The sequence below is a fragment of the Polypterus senegalus genome, chromosome 3 (genome assembly GCF_016835505.1).
Source record: "Polypterus senegalus isolate Bchr_013 chromosome 3, ASM1683550v1, whole genome shotgun sequence".
NCBI lineage: Eukaryota > Metazoa > Chordata > Cladistia > Polypteriformes > Polypteridae > Polypterus > Polypterus senegalus.
The window spans coordinates 233,038,973-233,045,561 of NC_053156.1; the positions used below are offsets into that span (position 1 = coordinate 233,038,973).

The 6,589-nt window shown below is 35.7% G+C and overlaps 1 protein-coding gene across 1 annotated transcript in view; it reads right to left on the reverse strand.

Annotated features, from left to right (window-relative positions):
* Positions 1 to 6,589, reverse strand: part of tulp1a (TUB like protein 1a) — a 141,010-nt gene that overhangs the window by 102,549 nt on the left and 31,872 nt on the right. The gene's annotated exons all lie outside the window — the stretch shown is intronic.

Below are 6,589 nucleotides of genomic sequence, written 5' to 3' on the forward strand. Positions count from 1 at the left end.
GATACCGACACTCGCTTGTTTTACTTTTCCATTTGTAAAATAAGAAGATAATGCAAGAGGAAGATAAAGCATAATATATCTGTAGCCAAAAGTGGTCTACCTCAGAGACCAAAATGATAAAAGGAATGTTGAATTACAGTAATAGCTCATTGTTTGAAATAACAGGCCAGGTAAAAATTATGAGTGGAAAGGAGTTTGAGGGAAGAGGACAACTAGATGAACTATCCCCCAAAAGAGGTAGTGAACAACCTGTGAACCATTACCTTTTTTTTATTATTTTTTTTTACTTTCTTGTTACTTTAAGTTCTTCCTTATAAATTTCTTTCTTAGTTATGTTTTAGTCTGTAAAAAAGGGATACTTATTTCTGATATACCTTTGACTCCTTGGCATTGTTCAAGGTTTTTCAAGGAAGTATCAGACGCGCTTACTGATAATATCTTTGACATAGTAAACTCGTCATTAGATACGGGGGTTTTCCCAGACTGTCTTAAGACTGCTGTAGTTAAACCCCTACTCAAGAAAAATAATCTTGACCCCTCTGCTTTTGAAAATTTTAGACCCATCTCTAACCTGCCCTTCTTAAGTAAAATTCTAGAGAAGGCAGTAATTATGCAGTTAAATGACTACCTCAATAAACATGCTATTCTTGATCAATTTCAGTCAGGTTTTAGAACTAATCACAGTACAGAAACTGCACTCGTTAAAGTAGTAAATGACTTGCGGGTAAATGCAGACAGAGGCCATTTATTTGTTCTCATCCTCTTAGATCTGAGTACCGCGTTTGATACCATTGAACACAATATTCTTAGAAATCGCCTTAGTCAATGGGTGGGCATCTCTGGAAATGTCTTAAATTGTTTTGAATCTTACCTAGCAGGGAGAAAATTCTTTGTTAGTTGTGGTAATCACAACTCAAAGACCCATGATATTCTATATGGTGTTCCTATATCCTAGGTCCGCTTCTTTTCTCAATCTATATGCTCCCGTTAGGTCAGATTATCTCAAGTTACAACGTGAGCTACCACAGCTATGCTGATGACACACAGCTGTACTTATCAGTAGCACCTGATGACACCGACTCTCTCGAATCAATAACACAATGTCTTACTGGTATTTCTGAATGGATGAATAGTAATTTTCTCAAGTTAAATAAAGGGAAAACTGAAATTGTATTGATTGGCAAAAACGGATTCAGTGAGGTTATCAGAAATAAACTTGACGCATTAGGATTAGAAGTTAAGACGGAAGTAAAAAACTTAGGGGTAACCGTTGACTGTAACCTGAATTTTAAATCACATATTCATCAGACCACTAGGACAGCATTTTTTCACCTAAGAAACATAAGTAAAGTTAGACCTCTTATATCATTGAAAGATGCTGAGAAATTAATTCACGCTTTTGTTTTTAGTCGATTAGATTACTGTAACGCACTGCTCTCAGGACTACCCAAAAAAGACATAAATCATTTGCAACGGCTGCAGAATGTAGCTGCTAGAATCCTAACTAGGAAAAGAAAATCCAAACACATTTCTCCTGTTTTGATGTCGCTACACTGGTTACCTGTGTCTTTCAAAATTGATTTTAAAATTCTGCTTATAGTTTACAAAGCCTTAAATAATCTCTATCCATCTTATATATCGGAATGTCTGACACCCTATATTCCAAATCGTAACCTTAGATCTTCAAATAAATGTCTCCTTAGAATTCCAAAAGCTAAACTTAAAAGAAGTGGTGAGGCGGCCTTCTGCTGTTATGCACCTAAAATCTGGAATAACCTGCCAATAGGAATTCGCCAGGCTAATACAGTGGAGCACTTTAAAACACTGCTGAAAACACATTACTTTAACATGGCTTTCTCCTAACTTTACTTTAACTTAATCCTGATACTCTGTATGTTCAATTCATCATAATAACTATTCATGGTGGCTCTAAAATCCGTACTGACCCCTACTCTCTCTTCTGTTTCTTTTTCCGGTTTCTCTGTGGTGGCGGCCACCACCAACCTACTCAAAACACCATGATGCCCCAGCATTGATGGACTAAAAGCCAGAAGTCCACGTGATCATCATCATCATCATCATCATCAAATCCTTCCGTGAAAACCATAAATACAAAGAGGACTGTTTCATTTATGTTAGGTAGATTGCCCGGAGGGGACTGGGCGGTCTCATGGCCTGGAATCCCTGCAGATTTTTTTTTTTCTCCGGCCGTCTGGAGTTTTTTTTTCGTTTTTTCTGTCCCCCCTGGCCATTGGACCTCACTCTTATTCTATGTTAATTAATGTTGACTTATTTTATTTTCTTACTGTGTCTCTTATTTTTCTATTCTTCATTACGTAAAGCACTTTGAGCTACATTTTTTTTGTATGAAAATGTGCTATATAAATAAATGTTGTTGTTGTTGTAGGTTCACAGATAAAGAAAGTGGGTAAGAAGAAAAAAGAAGGATAACATTAAAAATAAGGAGAATAAGCAGATGATTAAAAGGGGATTTCAAATTACTTGTGTAAGTCATTAAAAATGATTTCCAGTGGTCAAATACCATGTTGCTGTGTCCCACAATGAATACAGGTCTGACCTAAATAGGGTGTTAAATATATACAGTAGCTGCGGTGGGCTGGTGCCCTGCCCAGGGTATGTTAGGATGTAGCGGGTTGGATAATGGAGGGATGGATTCAAATGAAACTGCCATATTTGGAAGTGCCCAAGGGGATTGCAATACTGGTATCTCCCTTTCCCCAAGCTCCTAGACTGCACTAGGCATTTCCAGTGTCTATGGTACTCAGAAAGCATCCTTTGAACCATTTAGCATAAAACAGAAAACAAGGCTGTATTAGCACAATTGGTCATCAAGCCATCATCATCATCATCAATTGGTCATCAGCCATTTTCATCTGCTGTTTGTGAAACTGCACCATTGATGTGACATTCTTCTTGTTGAAACACTTCATATATGCATAAATATGAGGCATATTTGACATTTAGAGAAGGCAACAGGAGTAATTTGAGGTGTTTTGATATTGATTGCAGTTGTTACAATGGAATCCCACTGTATCATCTCTTTTCTCCATAAAACAATACTTCAACTGTTTTGCTGAACCATCTACAAACAACCAGGGGTAATTAACAGAGACAAAAATAATCATGGGCGTATGGAGTATTATAGCACCCAAGGTTTTTCTGGGATTACATTAGAAGTAAATCCAACTTTGAGAATAATTTCTAGCCAGAGGTCATTAATTCTGGAAACTATAGGAAAGTGGGGAGAAGGTTTATAAGGGGAGAAGTACTGCTAGACAGATACAGAAGCAGTATTGAAGGTGAGGCAGGACTTTCATTAGAATGTTTTGTTGAATGTAAGTGCATGACTCATTCACCCTAGAGGACTGGGCCAAGCACTTGTATAATAAAGACCAGAGACATGGCAGAGCTTTGATTGCTCTTATTATCGATTACTACTTTGGTTCGTTTCCAGCTTTATCTGTTCTTCATATTAGTAAATAAACGGTTTACTGTAAAGTTCTTTTGGCCCATTATATTTTCTGTTAATATTTTCTGCCCCATGTACATTATATTTTATGAAAATTGTTTAGAGTAGGAAAGTGTTTTTAAATCATCTTACATAACTTTTAGTACAAAATCTCTGACATAATTTATTAAACAGTGAAGGAAATTCCAGCATATCCATCCATCCATCCATCCATCCATTATCCAACCCGCTGAATCCGAACACAGGGTCACGGGGGTCTGCTGGAGCCAATCCCAGCCAACACAGGGCACAAGGCAGGAACTAATCCCGGGCAGGGTGCCAAACCACCGTAGGAGACACACAAACACACACACACAACAAGCACACACTAGGGCCAATTTAGAATTGTTCCAGCATATCATGTATGTAAAAAAACCTATACAATCGTACCAGCTAAATTCAATATTTTAAAAAAGCAATGCAATTGTCATCTGCTTGAGTCAGCTCATTTGGGCCTATTTTAATAAAATGCTATATAATTTGTAGTAGTATCCATAGACATTGGAATACTGCAGAATTGTGATTTCTTAATTTTAATGTTCAGGAAGAGCAAGATCAATTTAAATTTTATCTAAAATCAACTGTTTGAAATATCTCTCTCAACACACAAATTTAAATAAAAGGGAAAAATAAACTTTCACATTGGTAGCTATGAGAGCAAGTAGTGATGCATAAGAGGAACACTTCATTTCTAATTTATTAGCATGACTTGTCTCAAAGCCTATTTTTGTAGTACTAGGGTGTTGTACCATGTTAGCCATTATGAATGTAGTGAGAAGTCAAGCAAAATGAAACCTTTTATTGGCTAACTAAAAAGATTACAATATGCAAGCTTTTAAGGCAACTCAGGCCCCTTCTTTAGGCAAGATATTTTAAAAAGATATAGGCTATTGATTTTGACAATACACTTTGGTGCTCAAGCAGAAATAAATTTTGGATTTGACAAAAAACATGCCCTTTAATCAGTATGTCAACTCTATCTATAATTTATGACATAAACAGTAATATTCATGTAGCAATTATGTAGATCTAATTATGCTTTGAATGTTGGGAAAATAAATCAAAAGTAAAAATTCATTTTTAATAAAGGCAAAACTTTAGACTGAGTACTTGTCTTCAAAATGTAGATCATTTTTGTATAAAAATGAGTCAAACAACACATCTAAGTGGCAAATATTACTATCCAGCCAGAACTGCAATCATAGACCCTATTATAAAAATTACTCAAACTGCAGAATATCTGTTGAAATGTAAACAGACAGTTGTTATATGCAATTAAGAATATCTGGATTACACTTACAGAATACTGGGTTTGCAGAAATATTCTGTCTTTTAAGTACTAAAATATAGGAAAGATAAGATTAGACGTGTGATTCCTTTACATCTAAATGCAGAGAGCGACAGTGCATGCACAACCATGTAAGTCATGTCAATAAATTTCTTTGCAAGTTCAGCATGAGAAGGCACACTTCATAGTTATGTCACCATGGACAACCCACTTGATGTTCACATGTGTACTGCAATCCCAGAGAAGTCAAATGACAAACCAGTACACTCCAAAATGTCTTAACTTTTCCAAGAAAATATATGATACTTTTACTCAAACAGCAATTTCTGGGGTCTTGTTACATTGTGTTGATGGTAGACTTTCATCATGTATCTAGTAAGTACCATAGAAGCACTTTCTAAACCATCCATGGCATTTTAACTAAAACTTCCTTAAGCAAATGGTTCATTTTTATTGACATCATGAGTTCATTTAACCAAGTCTAGGAACACAAGGAAATTTTCACCTGCAGAAAATGCCATTCAGAATCATCAATTAATAATAAAGTGATCTATCAGACTGAATCAAAAAATTGTATGTTTTAATCTTCAATAGAGTACCATAAAATAGTATCATCTGCACATATCACATAACTATAATTTTTATACATTTAATTAAATAATGAAAATATGAGTGTACTTTATTACTACAGTATTTAGTTCAAGACAATCATCATTTCTGTTCTGTTGAAAGCAGGGTTATTATATGCAATTCTCTGTGCTCATGGCTTTTCATTTAATTTGAGTGTTGGAATACTTTCCTTTTATATGACATGATATTTTTCTTGAATACCCTCCCAGTTTATTTCCTTTTAACTTGTTCCTCAGTACAAGTGCAATGAAAAGGAAGATAATTAATTACATATTATCTATTTGAAGTTTACCCTTTTCTAAACATAAAGTAAATGTATACAATTTGTTTTGTTTATATTGCCAACTCATAGTGCACTACAAATGTTTTTATCACTGGCTTCATTCTCCCGAGATCCTGACCTTTTCACCATAAACCCATCACAACTCCAGGCATTTAACAGGTTTAAAATTCCCTACTCAAACCTGATATTATATTTTGGGGCTTTAGTTGTATAAAAGTGTTAAGAGGGATGCCATAAGCATTTTATTACAATGCACTCTCTAAATGTTTTGCATCTGTACTGCAATTGCTCAATCTTCTAGCTTACTGACTCCTTCACTCACACCAATTTGCCAGAAAACAGGTGCTTCAGGTGACAAATAAAGTGGTAGAAGCATGCAACTGGTAGACAGAGCAACAGAAAAAGTTGTATTCACTTGCAAGGGCTTATTCTTCCCACTTTGAAAGTTATTAGAAGGTTGTTCTTACTTATCCTCCAAAACAAAGTGTTACATACCCTGTAAAAGACTGATCTTTGTGCTAAGACAGAATATTCAATACAGCATATAATGTGTTATTCTTTTTGCTTTATCTTAAAGGCTATGTGATAAATACTGTGGTAAAAAGTCGCCTGTAGTTCCAAACCATGAGGAGCAGCTAGAAAAGGAGTGGGAAGAGGCTTTTCTATGACACTGTGCAGCACAGCTGTAGAAACAGGAGACGCATGCTTAGGGTGGAGCTCAGCGTGCTTCTTTGAAACATGCCCTGCTCTCTTTGAGCTTTTTGAAAGTCTGCCAGGCTTGCTGCTTTCAAACTGAACATGAAGAGAGACAGCTAGAAAATGTTAAACCACGCCTCTCTACTCCCATTTCTGATTTGTG